The sequence below is a fragment of the Macrotis lagotis genome, chromosome 4 (assembly GCF_037893015.1).
Source record: "Macrotis lagotis isolate mMagLag1 chromosome 4, bilby.v1.9.chrom.fasta, whole genome shotgun sequence".
Classification (NCBI taxonomy): domain Eukaryota; kingdom Metazoa; phylum Chordata; class Mammalia; order Peramelemorphia; family Peramelidae; genus Macrotis; species Macrotis lagotis.
This window is the reverse complement of record NC_133661.1, coordinates 12594392-12607028: the sequence shown is the minus strand read 5'-3', so window position 1 is coordinate 12607028 and position 12637 is coordinate 12594392. Positions and strand designations below refer to the sequence as shown.

The 12637-nt window shown below is 43.0% G+C and overlaps 1 protein-coding gene across 6 annotated transcripts in view; it reads right to left on the bottom strand.

The window, feature by feature from the left end:
- The window catches only part of SGMS1 (sphingomyelin synthase 1), a 232173-nt gene that overhangs the window by 181137 nt on the left and 38399 nt on the right, over positions 1-12637 (bottom strand). The window contains exon 3 of one of the 6 annotated variants that reach the window (XM_074232263.1): positions 11188-11279. The exons of the other annotated variants lie outside the window; for them this stretch is intronic. The gene's annotated coding sequence lies outside the window, so the exon portion shown is untranslated. The remainder of the gene's footprint in view (positions 1-11187; positions 11280-12637) is intronic. 6 annotated transcript variants of the gene reach the window in all.

The following is a 12637-nucleotide window of genomic DNA, read 5'->3' as shown; positions in this document are numbered from 1 at the left end:
AGAGGGATGAAGGAGAGGAGGAGGAGCCCAAACCATGAACATGAATGCATTCCCCCCACGCACACCCCCATCCTGGGGTCCTTGATATTGGGAAATGAAGGACAGAGAACTGTCATGGCATCTTCTTAGTTGATAAAATGACTATTGCCGACTATTTTAGAGTTATCCAGGACCTCAATTAAGGGCCAGGTTTCCCAAATCCATTTCCACATTCGTCTCCCACATCAGTGCTCTTCTCTCCATTCACTGGGTCGTTACATCACCATCCCTCACTAAACTATTGTTACAGTCTCCCAGACTCCAATCCTCCCCCAACCCACATAACTACCAAAATGAGGAGATTCTTAAGACCCAGGACTCTCTCAAACCTTCCCTATAATCCAACCCCACCTCCCTCACTAATCAATCTTCAATGGTTCCTAATGGTCTGAAAGAGAAAATATAAAATTCTCAGTCTGGCATCTGAGGCCCTCTGCAATCTGACTCCCACTTCCCTTCATTTCTCATGTTCCCTATAGAGAAGACCCCATCTCCAACCTCCAGGCTTTTGCACATCTGGAGTACACTCCATCACTTCACTCCCTTTAAGCTGTGGCTCAGCTGCCAACCCCTTCACTGGGTGTTTCCTGTCACCTCCCTCTTGAAATGTCTCTTCCCTCATTTATATCTCCCTTGCGGTGGTTGATCTCCATCCATAGTGTGGCCCAGGAGGATGCAAGCTCCCTGCAGGCAGGGACAGTCTTGTTTTGGATTAGGTGCCTGTTGACTTGAAACTCAACAGAAGCCTGAGCCAAGCTTGGGCGGCACCCCTGCCATCACTAACCTGGAGCCCAGAAACCAACAGGACCCTGGCTTGTAAGCCAGTCTTGATGGAGTGTCAGCTCGGCCGATGCCAACTCCTCTTGGCAAGTCCATATTCCCCCAGGTAAATACATAAGCACTTAGTGCCAACTTGATCATCGATCAACCTATGATGCCCTTCTTAAGCATCCACTGTATACCACCCACCAGGCTGGATGCTAAAGATGCCAAGCTAAAAAGAAAAAAAAAAAACCCTTGCATTTGCAGGTCAATTAGTTAATTGGTGTTTATTATGCTCCTACTATCTGTTAGACACCATGCTATGAATGTCCATAGTGATGGGTTTCAACAAAACATTCCTGTACTATATGTGATGAGATGGACGTGACGAGGCTCACAAAGCACTTGGTTCCCAACAGTGAGATGGTCCGACTGAAACCAGGGCTGAATTTGGAAACGGAGAGCCAGGGCACACTAACTCTGTGGAGCAAAGCTTTAAAGGGGTCTCAGTTTCCTCATGTTTAAAAAAAGGAGTCTGGCCTGAGGGATGGCCTCTGAGGTTCCTTCTCAATAAATATGTATGATCCTTTGGTATAGGCAGTGGCATCACCATCTTACAGATAGGGAAACTGAGTCTCTGAGAAGCCCAGAGACTTGTCCATGGTCATACAATGAGGAAGCAGATGTCTGAAGAAGAATTTCAACCCCTTGATTTGAAGCCCGTCCTCCCATCAAAAGCAGAGGCGGCTTAATATTGTGGGTAACAATGTTGGAGGGAGTGATGGGAAGATCTGTGTTTGAATCCTGCTCAGATATGTATTACCTCTGTGACGCTGGACAAGTCACTTATTCACTCCCAGTCTCAGTTTCCGCCTCTATAAAATGGGGATGATAATCACAACTCCCTCCCCCAAGGCTGTCGTGGAGAGCATCAAATAAGATGGTATTTGAAAAATACTTTTCAAGGTGTTTAAATGCATTATCAGGACTGCTAGGTGAGACAGTGGATAGAGCATGGGTCCTGGCGTCAGAGGACCTGAGTTCAAATCTGATCTCTGACACGTAATAATTACCTAGCTGTGTGACCTTGAGCAAGTCCCTTAAACCCATTGCGTTGCAAAAGAACAAAAACAAAAAAAGACAAAAAAAGAAATACATTATCACAGCTCTTTTTGTAGAGACCAAGAACTGAAAAATGAGGAGTTGTCAAACGACTGGGGAACAGCTGAAGAAATTGTGTCACGTGAATGTGGAGAAGCGTTGTTCTATAAGAAATCATGAGCAGCCAGACTTCAGAAAAGCCTGGGAAGACTCGCATGAACTGATGCTGAGTGAAGTGAGCCAAACCAGGAGAACACGGGACACCGCAACAGCAACACAGTATGAGGATCAACTATGACGGGCTCATCACCTCTCAGCAGTTCAGTGATCGAGGAGAATTCTAAAAGACTGGTGATGGAAAATACATCAACGTCCAGAGAACTAGCTGTGGAGTCTGAATGGAGGCCAAAACCTGCTATTTTTACTTTTTAAAAGTTCTTTATGCTTTTTCTTTCTCTCATGGCTTTTTTCCCCTTTTGTTCTGATTCTTCTTTCATAACATGACTAATATAGAAATATGTTAAACATGATTGTACATGTAGAATCTATAACAGATGATTTGATCATTATGGGATTAGGGAGGAAAAGGAAAGAGGTAGAAAAATGTGAAACTCAGAATCCTACAAAGTGATGAATGTTGAAAATTATCTTTATAAGTAATTGGGAAAAATAAAATAAAATAACATTTAAAAAATAAAAATTAGGGGAGGCTAGGTAGTGCAGTGGATAGAGCACTGGTCCTGGAGTCTGGAGGACCTGAGTTCAAATTTGACTTCAGACACTTAATAATTACCTAGCTGTGTGGCCTTGGGCAAGTCATTTAACCCCATTGCCTTGCAAAAAAAAAAGAATAAAAAAAATAATAGAAATTTAATTTAATTTAATTTTAAAAAAGAAATGCACTGTTAGTATTATATTATTCCAGACCATTTCACCCTACCTCTGAGGAGGAAGAATCTACGAAGGGCCTCATGACTATCAAACATCTGAGGGGTTCCAGAGTATTGGTAAGGCTCTTATGTGATAGAAGAACATGGAACATTCTGCTCGGTCCTTGAGAACCGAAACCAAAGCCAATTGGCAGAAGTTGTCAAAAGACAAACTTAGGTTTGAAACACAGACAGTTGCGGATAAATGAGAGCAGCCTCCCAATTGACCTTGCTGTGAAAAGTGATGATTCCCCATCCCCGGAGATCTTCAAGCAGATGGTGACTGACCACCAGTTGGTCAGTGGGCTGTCGAGACCCACACTGAGATTCTCTGAAAGCCGAATCCCACATTCCATCACCATTACCAGCACCGCCACATCAAATGATGATGAAACCAAACTGCCCCAGGGCCTAGAGCCAAACCCCACAGATGATCCCTCCCATTCATTCCAGGAGGGGAAACTACCCCCCCCCACACACACACACATACACACAAATAATAGAACATAACATAACATTCCATTCAGGCTATTTTTCTGCAAAGAGAAGCTAAACAGATGGCTTCTCTACCAGAGACCAGCAGATGAGGGCCCTATTCACTGCATCTATCATCTGGACAAAAGACAAAGATGCCCTCTGTCCCTCAGCGGCATCATATTTATTAGTTCTGAACTCATTTTAGAGACAACAAAACCCAATATATTTCCTAACTATATCTGGAACACAGCCAAGCAATATAAAAAAAAATTTTAATGAGGTATGGGAAGGAAAGGGAACTGGGTAACTCCCAGTGTGGAAATTCCCTCCATCTGTGCAGACCAATAACTCATTGTTACTTACTGTCTAAATAAAGGCAGCTTCCTAGACCACAGAATGGCCAAAGACTCAGAATTAGGACTAGAATTTATGATCACAAAACTAATACGTCAGAGGCTGGGCCTCCATTCACCCGGCCACACTCATGAATATCTGATAGTAATATGGAAAAATCTCAGGTGATCCCCTGAATATGCTCTCACCACATTTTCCTGAAGTACTGGGATCTCAGAATAGGACAGCTATAATGAGCAGAGTGTGAGACTCAACAAAGTGTTAACAGATGAACGTGGGTCCCAGGGCCACAGAGATTTAAAGGACCATCCATCCTCTCCACTTCCATCGATGATCAAAACGGACCCCAAAGAGGTGACCAGTAGAATAACATGCTCAGGCTCTGAATTCAACTATTCTGCCTTCAAACCCGGTGTTCTTCAACAGAGGCAGCTGGGCGGGAAGAGGCAAGTTCAAATCCACTTACAAACTCTGTGAACATGGGCCCCTAAAGTTGGGCCTCAGTTTCCTTACCTGTAAAATGGAATAATGCCACCTAGGTAATACATACACACAGGACTGTTACAAGGATCAAATGAGAACATGGATAAAAGGATTCCACAAAATACAAAGTGCTTCCCAAGTGGCTATCATGATTATTATTTTACTGATACCATTTACACGATACCATCCTGCTGATAATATTATAGGAAACATAAACTATAAAGGCTGTGTTATTCTCAGGTTCTTTCAAGTTATCGGGTTAACCAGACTGACCTCAACATGGGGGTCAGGAAGATGTGGGTTGACATCCTGCCTCACACGTTCACCAGTTGCGTGCGTGACCCTGGGCAAGTCTCCTGCTCAGTTTCTTTATCTGTAAAATGCAGCTAACAAGAACACTTACCCTCACAGGGTTTTGCAACGCTCAACTCTAATATACCTAAACCACCTGGAAACTTCTCACTGCAACAGTCAATCATAATTATTGAGTGTTTTACAAATTTAAGGAAACTCTATCATGAAGGAAATTGTCCCAAGAGCAACTCAACAGAATTAAAAACAAGAACTGGATTTGGAGTCAGTGGAACTGGGTTGAAACCCTAACTCTGCCTCTTTCCCTTCTTGCTCTGTGCCTCAGTTTCCCCATTTGTAAAATAGAAAGTATAGTCCAAACTTAGAAATCTACCTAATGCTGCCTCTTCTAAATGTCCGACAAGTTACTTTTATGTCTGGGAGACTCGCTTTTTCCTCCCCACTAAGATAAACGGGATGGATGAGACGTGCTTTAAGACCCCTATTGGTTCCAGATGATTCTAAGACCCTGTGATGAGCTAACTGCCAAGGTCCCCTAATGCAGTGAACCCAAGGATCCCCTGAGAACCCCATCCTTCCAGTGTTTGTAACTGAGACTCAAATGACTCAATGTCTCTTCCAAGGACCCAAAGCAAGATGACGGTGGTGGGAACTGAATGGACGGGATTTGGGGATTCCTGCCTTCTTCTCCACTCTCTGTTTCTTTTCATGTGTTAATAACAGGCCATTCTAAGGGGAATCCAATTTCCCAATTTAGTACACAGAGATTCACAGGAGGGTGGGAGTATTGTGGGCAAAGTTCCCACCAGTTAGTCAGAATATAATTAGGGAGAGGCTCCCAGAGCCACCGGAAAAGAGCAGAGCATCAGAGAGTTGGGGAGGACCTAGAACTCGATAGATGCTCGTTATCTAATTAAAACCTTGTCATGGCGCAGTAGATAAAGCACCAGCCCTGGAGTCAGGAGGACCTGAGTTCAAATCCGGCCTCAGACACTTACTAATTACCTAGCTGTGGGACCTTAGGCAAGCCACTTAACCCCGTTACCTTGCAAAAAACTAAAAAAAAAAAAAACTAAAAAAAAAACCACCAACACAACCACTGCCCATAGGTTGTCCACCATTCCACCTCTGTTGACCCCCATGTCTCCTACAATAGTCGGGGAGGAGAATTTCCTCATCTTTTCTCCTGTTCATTCTCATTAAACACCATTCAGGTTTGCTGACACACAATATGCAAGTTTCCCTCTTTCTGTCGACTTCATCAGCATCAGTTGATGCAAACTTTCCTAGGTTTCCTCAGATTCCTCCTATTTGTCATTGCTCATGGCACAATGGCACCTTTACATACACTGCAGCTTAGCTAGCCATTCGCCAATATGCACCAGGCACCTGCTTTGTTTCCCATTCTTTCCTACTATAAAAAGGGCTAATATAAATAGTTTGAAACAAGTGGGACCCTCCGTTTTGTCCCCCAGACTATATGCTTGGTCGTGCCATCTCTGAGTCAACACAGATGGACATTTTCAACTCTTTATAATTCTAGATTGTTTTTCAGATTGTTTCCATCAACTCCACTCCACTAACAGGATATGAGTGTCTTCCCCAGCCCTTCAACACCGATGGTCCCTCTCTTTGGACACCATTACCAGTTTGCTAGAGGTGAGAGGAAGCCCTGGCATTATTCTGATTTGTGTTTCTCTTCCTACTGGTAATTGGGAGCAATCTTTCCGATAAATATTAATAATATGCAATTCTTCTCTTGACTTCTAATATTTCTTCTAGCTCTAATCCTCATGAACTGTTTATTTATATCCTTTGACCAATGATCTATTTAGGAATAGGTTTTGGTCTTCTCTTTTTGTGCCAATTCCATTAATATGTCTATCTGCATACACTTATGGATCTAGATATTTAGATAGATCTCAAATAGCATTTTTTTTATCAGGGATACAGGGATTATTTAGCAAGTAATAGCATAGTAATCTGGCATAGTACAGATAAGCTTAATAAATGTTTAATTAATTAATTGCTATGTGGCAGCTAGGTGGTACCATGGATACAGTCCTCAGCTTGGAATCAAGAAGTCTCCTCTTCATGAGTTCAAATCCACCCTCAGATACTTACTAGCTGTGTGACCCTGGACATGTCATGTCTCAACCTGTCTGCTTCAGTTTCCTCATCTGAAAAACGAGCTGAAAAGGCTCTTTGTTAAGAAAACCTCAGGGGCAGCTAGGTGGCACAGTGGACAGACCACCAGCCCTGGAGTCAGAGGACCTGAGTTCAAATACGGCCTCAGACACTTAATAATTGCCTAGCTGTGTGGCCTTGGGCAAGTCACTTAAGCCCATTGCCTTGCAAAAACCTTAAAAAAAAAAAGAAAAGAAAAACTCAAAGGAGGTCACAAAGATTCAAACTCAACTGAAAACAACTCAAACAACAATTGAAGCAAAAACAGTCTTACCCAACCAATATTTTACTTTCTTCTCCTCACAGCATACTTTGAAAAAATAATTAATAAATAAAAGTTTCTCAGCTTCAAGTCACTGAAATATTCTCTTTTATTAAAGAGTTTTTAACCAAACCCACAAAGCCCACTGGAGTATTTTGCCATGAACAAAGTTGTGGTAGTGTAAGAAAAAGATAAAGAGAATGGATTCAGTCAGAGGGCCTGGAAGCAAATTCCGGCTCTGCCACTGAGTAGCCAGGTGACTCTGCACAAGTCAGTGCAATTATCTTTGGCCCCAGGTGTGCTCACCTGCAAAAAGGTTGGCCTGAAGAATCGTCATCACAGAGTTTATACTTGTAGAGAGTAGCTGAGGTGGGCTGCAGACCCTCCTCTGATCCTATGCTAAGTCCAGAAGACCACCCAGCCCACAGCCTCTGGAAGACGATGAGGGACCAACGCCTTCTCACCTCAGTTTGATTAGACTGGAACTTTGCTGGGAGCTCTGGCCATGCAGCTCAAGGACGGAGGATATTAAAACCCATCTTTCACCATATCTCATATTAATCTCCTAGTTCACTCATTGCAGTATCAGCACAGAGATCTGGGGAGCCATGGTTACAATGAGCCCTTTCTTCCCAGAAACAACCACTAAAAAAAAAAGTTCATATTTTTTAGACCCAAAAAGGTCAAAAAGGCAAGGATGATGTGGGCATTGATGTGTGGAAGCCAACAAAAGCATTCTCTGTGAAATGACACAGATGCATGGAGCATCCTTCAGTCACTTTAAGTTTGACATTTATCTTCTGTGTTCTTTCTCATTCAGCTACATTGTAGAATAAGGGAAGAAGTTAAGTCACTAGGAAGGCTGAGGACCTGAATGCAAATCTCAGCTCTTCCACTGACTTATCAGTGTGACCTTGAGTCAATCATTTCCCTGCTGGGCCCTCTTAGCTCTCCTTTGGCTCTGTTATGGTCAAGGGAGACTAAAACATGGTATGTATAGAACTATACATAGATATAGAGATAGAGATAGAAATAGATATCTATATATAAAGAAAAATAACTCTCTTTTGAAATATTATTCTTTCTTATTTAGTGCCTTCCCAATGACATGCCAGAACCATGCATTTGATAATAAGTTCCCTTTGAATAGAGTTTTGAAGTTTTAAGGGGATCATTTAGTCCAACCTGGTTTCATACACATAAAGAAACTAAGGCCTGAAGAAGGGACATGACCTGGGGAAGGTCACACAGACCCCACCGATATCCTGCTGCTTAGTCTAGGGTTCCAAGTAGCATCTAAGATGATAATTTACAAAAACCACAACTTTAAGATCCTTGATTTCAGGAGGGCAGCCCCCTTCCCTCCTCCAAACATACACAATACATTCACACCTTCATAAACAATATCCATTCCATAGCAGGGGCAGGGGCAGGAAATCCAAAGATCGTTCCTGCCTTCAAGAAGCTCCATCCACGTGGAAGGAGAGGGGAGAAACAATATGGTGGATGTGGAAGACAGAGGCATAGGAGAGAAAGAAACAACGAGAAAACTCCCAAAACTGATGGAGATAATGGAACTATTTCTCTTCTCCAGACCTTGGATCTTTAAGGAGCACCCAATGGAAATACCATCTTCCTTCAGTCCAGGAGAAAGCTACGTCACAAGAAATTAAATAGAAAGAGGAGTCAAGGGTTCACATCCTGGCTCTGAGACTTCAGCACAACCAAACACTAGTTGGTCAATTCATATTTACTTCTCTTTATTTGCTTTGTTTTTGTTTTGCAAGGTAATGGGAAGTTAAGTGAGTTGCCCAAGCTCACACAGCTAGGTAATTATTATTAAACATCTGAGGTTGGATTTGAACTCAGGTCCTCCTGACTCCAGGGTTGGTGCCCTATCTACTGTGCGACCTAGCTGCACCTATATACCTACCTCTCTTGACTTCAGTTTCTTCTTCTATAAAATGAGGCTGGACTGGAGGCTGTCTAAGATCCCTTATGATTTTAAATCCATGATTCCAAGAACACTGTTTTACAGCTAAACCCCTCACCCATCATTCCAAGCTCACGGCAAACAATCCAGTGAGAACTATTGCAACTCATTTTTAAAAACTTATTATTACAAGACTGACAAAATATTTACTCACACCTGACAGGTGGGAAGGTTTCTGCCAAGGAGGCAGCTGCGTCTCAAGGGCAGGGATGGCTAAGGAGCACCAGACACCCACAATTAGACTCCCACAATTAGTGAACGCTTGTAAAGGAGGGGATGACCCCTGAGCAGCTTTACAGGATTGAGGAACTGCCAATAGGCAGAGAAAGGGCAAACTCATGGTCAGACTGCAATGAGCTCAGAGAAGTCCCCCTCTGGTTGTGTCCAAGGGAGGATTTCCTTCCTCCATTCAGGAAGGTCTCAACTTTGGATTCGTCTACCCCATAGTACAAGCTTTAATTAATCTTTCTCATTCATGCAAACATCAACTTAATGCAACCAACATTTATTTGGCACCTGTTAAGGACCAGAGGCAGTGCAGGAAATACAAAGATAAAAACAAAATAGCTTGTACCCTCAAGGAGTTCATATTATGCTTCCTAGAAAGAGAGAGTATTTACATAGAGAAGTGGATTCAAAATATTGTCGCTGTTCAGTCGTTTCAATCATGTCTGATTCTATGTGACCTCGTTTGGGGTTTTTCTTGGTAGAAAAACTGGAGTGATTTGCCATTTCCTTCTCCAGTTCATTTTACAGATGCGGAAACTGAGACAGGATGAAGCGACTTGGTTGGGAACATCCAGCTAGGAAGTACCTGAGGCCAGATTTGGCATCTGGGTACCAGTCTCACCTGGCTGTCCCAATACAAAGTAGATACAAATATCTTCAGGGCCAAGAATGCTAACTAGGAGGAAAGGGAGGGTGCAGGAAAGGTCACCTCCCAGGAGCTAGCAATTGAGCTGAGAATGGAGGGAAGATAATCCAAGAGGGACAGATGAGGCAGGAGAACATTCTAGGCTTGACAACAGCCGGAACAAAGGAATGGAAGAGGCAGGAGAAGGAAAATCTTTTTGGAGGAAGTGGGGGAGGACAGAGGGGAATGAAAAGGGAAAAACCCATATTAGTCACACCTTAGTGTGTATCTACCCATTGTGAACCTTTCCATGGAGGTATTTAAACTAATTTCCAACAAGGGAATGACAGGTATATTAATCATATTCCCCTCATTATTGGGAATTAAGAATTTTCTATTCTCTTTATCATACAGGGCCTTCCAGGGCCCTACAAAAAACAAATTACACTCTTACAATGTTTTCTCTACCAAAAAAAAAAAAAGATGAATTTTAGAAGGCAATGAAAAATGATGATAGAACCAAATAAATTTTATTAGTCTGATATACACCTGTCAAAACAAATGACACAGGGGTACAGTGGATAAAGCACCAGCCCTGGAGTCAGGAGTACCTGGGTTCAAATCTGGTCTCAGACACTTAATAATGACCAAGCCATGTGGCCTTGGGCAAGCCACTTAACCCCATTGCCTTGTAAAAACCTTAATTAATTAATTAATTAATTAATAGATGACACAGTTGTCTGTATATTGTCTCTTTCATTCACTGGACTATGGCTTTTTGGCTCTTATTGCCTTCCTGAGCCAGCTTATAGCAAAGCCTTTTAAAAAATTTTTTATTTATTTTGTTATATATTTCCAAATTACAAGTAAAACATTTCTAACATTCATATTTTAAAGTGGAGTTCCAAATTCTCTCCCTCTCACCTCCACTCCTTGAGAAGACAAGTAATATAAGATGTGGATTCTGTATGTGAAGTCATGACAAACGTATTTCCATATTGCAGAGAAGTCTTCATAAATAACTACTGGCTGACCGACTACTCACACCAAGACAAGACCCCACCAGGAAGCTAAGAAACCCCAGTCCCACAAGCATTTGGCAAATTCAGAGAAGCTTGTAAACAATTCATTTGACTCCCAAAACAAACTCAGGTGTTGGCAGGACACAAGATCCCTGTGATACCAGGTGTCAGAACAACGGTTCATCAACTGCCACCAGCCAATGAGAGGCGCAGGCAGTAATTGATAGCCACTGATGGGGATCCAGAGGGCACCTTGGGTTCAAGGTCTGGAAAAACATGACCAGGGGACCCCCCCCCCTTTACTGGAAAGTCTTCAAGGACTTGGCAGGAGGTCAGGAGGAGTCTCTCTGCCAGCAGGACCCACAGTCACCTTGCTCATGATCACCCAGCACCCAGCCCCATCACTCACTCACCAAGCCTTTCTTGATGCTAACACCAACACAGACTTTGAGATTCACCGAGCCCTTGATGCTGTCTTCTCATCATAGCCACACAACAGATGGATCTGGGAGAAAGGTACTATTCTTATTCCCATTTCACCAAAGGAGAAACTAAATTTCAAATTCACCCAAGAGGACATAGAGAGTGAGTCTCTCTCCTTATTCCATGCTTCCCACTCCATCACATTCCTTCTCCTTTCCCATGAGGAAGAGGAGTAAATTCTCCAATCCTGAAACACCAAAACTAGGCCACTGATGGGTTGGGGACAGGGACAGAGAGGGGACCATAGCCCTTGAGAAGGCAGTGGGAGCCCTGCGGTTTTGCCTTCCTCAGAGCAGGGTCTCTCGGTGCCAACGGTTTCTCCTCCAAAAATAGCTCCCTGTGTGAAACAGCACCAGGCCTTGGAAACCAAGGGCTTCTTAAAAAGCAGCATAAGTTTCCCCATAGCAACGTGTTTTAGAATGGATCTAGAGAATTCTTTTTGTGGATGAGAAACCAAAGTCCCAGATTCACTGACCTGCCCAGGAATTATGCCCACAAATCTTGGGTGCTCCATGTATTGTGCACTAGGAGATGGATCCCTACTTGGTGGTTCTATCTTCTCATGGACCAATGTTCACTCCCTCCATGGGCCATGGGCCATACTGAGAAGAATGCCCACTCGGTGAGTGGTCGGACTCCAGCAGGCAATGGAGCATTGTCAGAAACACAGTTTTCCAATCTGGAGAGTAGCCCACTGGTCCCAAGGGTCAACGTTCCATCTTCCCTTCTTCCTCTGTAGCTCCGTTTAATTCAATTCCATCACCATTACTTATTATCAATTTAATCTGATAGTTTAGGAATATTTTATGATTCACAAAGAGCTTTCCCTGCATCATATCATCTGAGTCAGTTGAGGTAAGGGTTTGAAGGGATGATCCCGTTCTACAGATAAAGAAACTGAGCACAGGGAGCCAAAGTGATTTGCCCATCTAAATATAGCTAGTAGGGACAGCTAGTTGGTACAGTGGATAGAACACTGGCCCTGAAGTCAGAAAGATCTGAGTGCAAATCTGGCCTCAGAGACTTAATAATTATCTAGCTGTATGACCTTGGGCAAGTCACCTAAGCTCATTGCCTTGCAAAAAAACAAATATGAATGAATGAATGAATGAATATAGCTAGTGAGAGCGAGCAGCAGATTTTGAACTCAGATCCTTTCTGACTCTAAACTGCAGAGGGGAAAAGGAGGCTGGAGCCCTGACATGGCACAGTTGAGTTGCTCTTCAGAATGGAATTTGCTGTTTCAAGGACAAAGTCAATGCTATTTTCTGGGAACTTTCTATCCTTTCCTGAAGGACTACTCAAAGAACCATCTTTGATCCAAATGTGTCATCTAGACTGTTCCTCCACATATCACCCATCATCACAATCACCGCCACA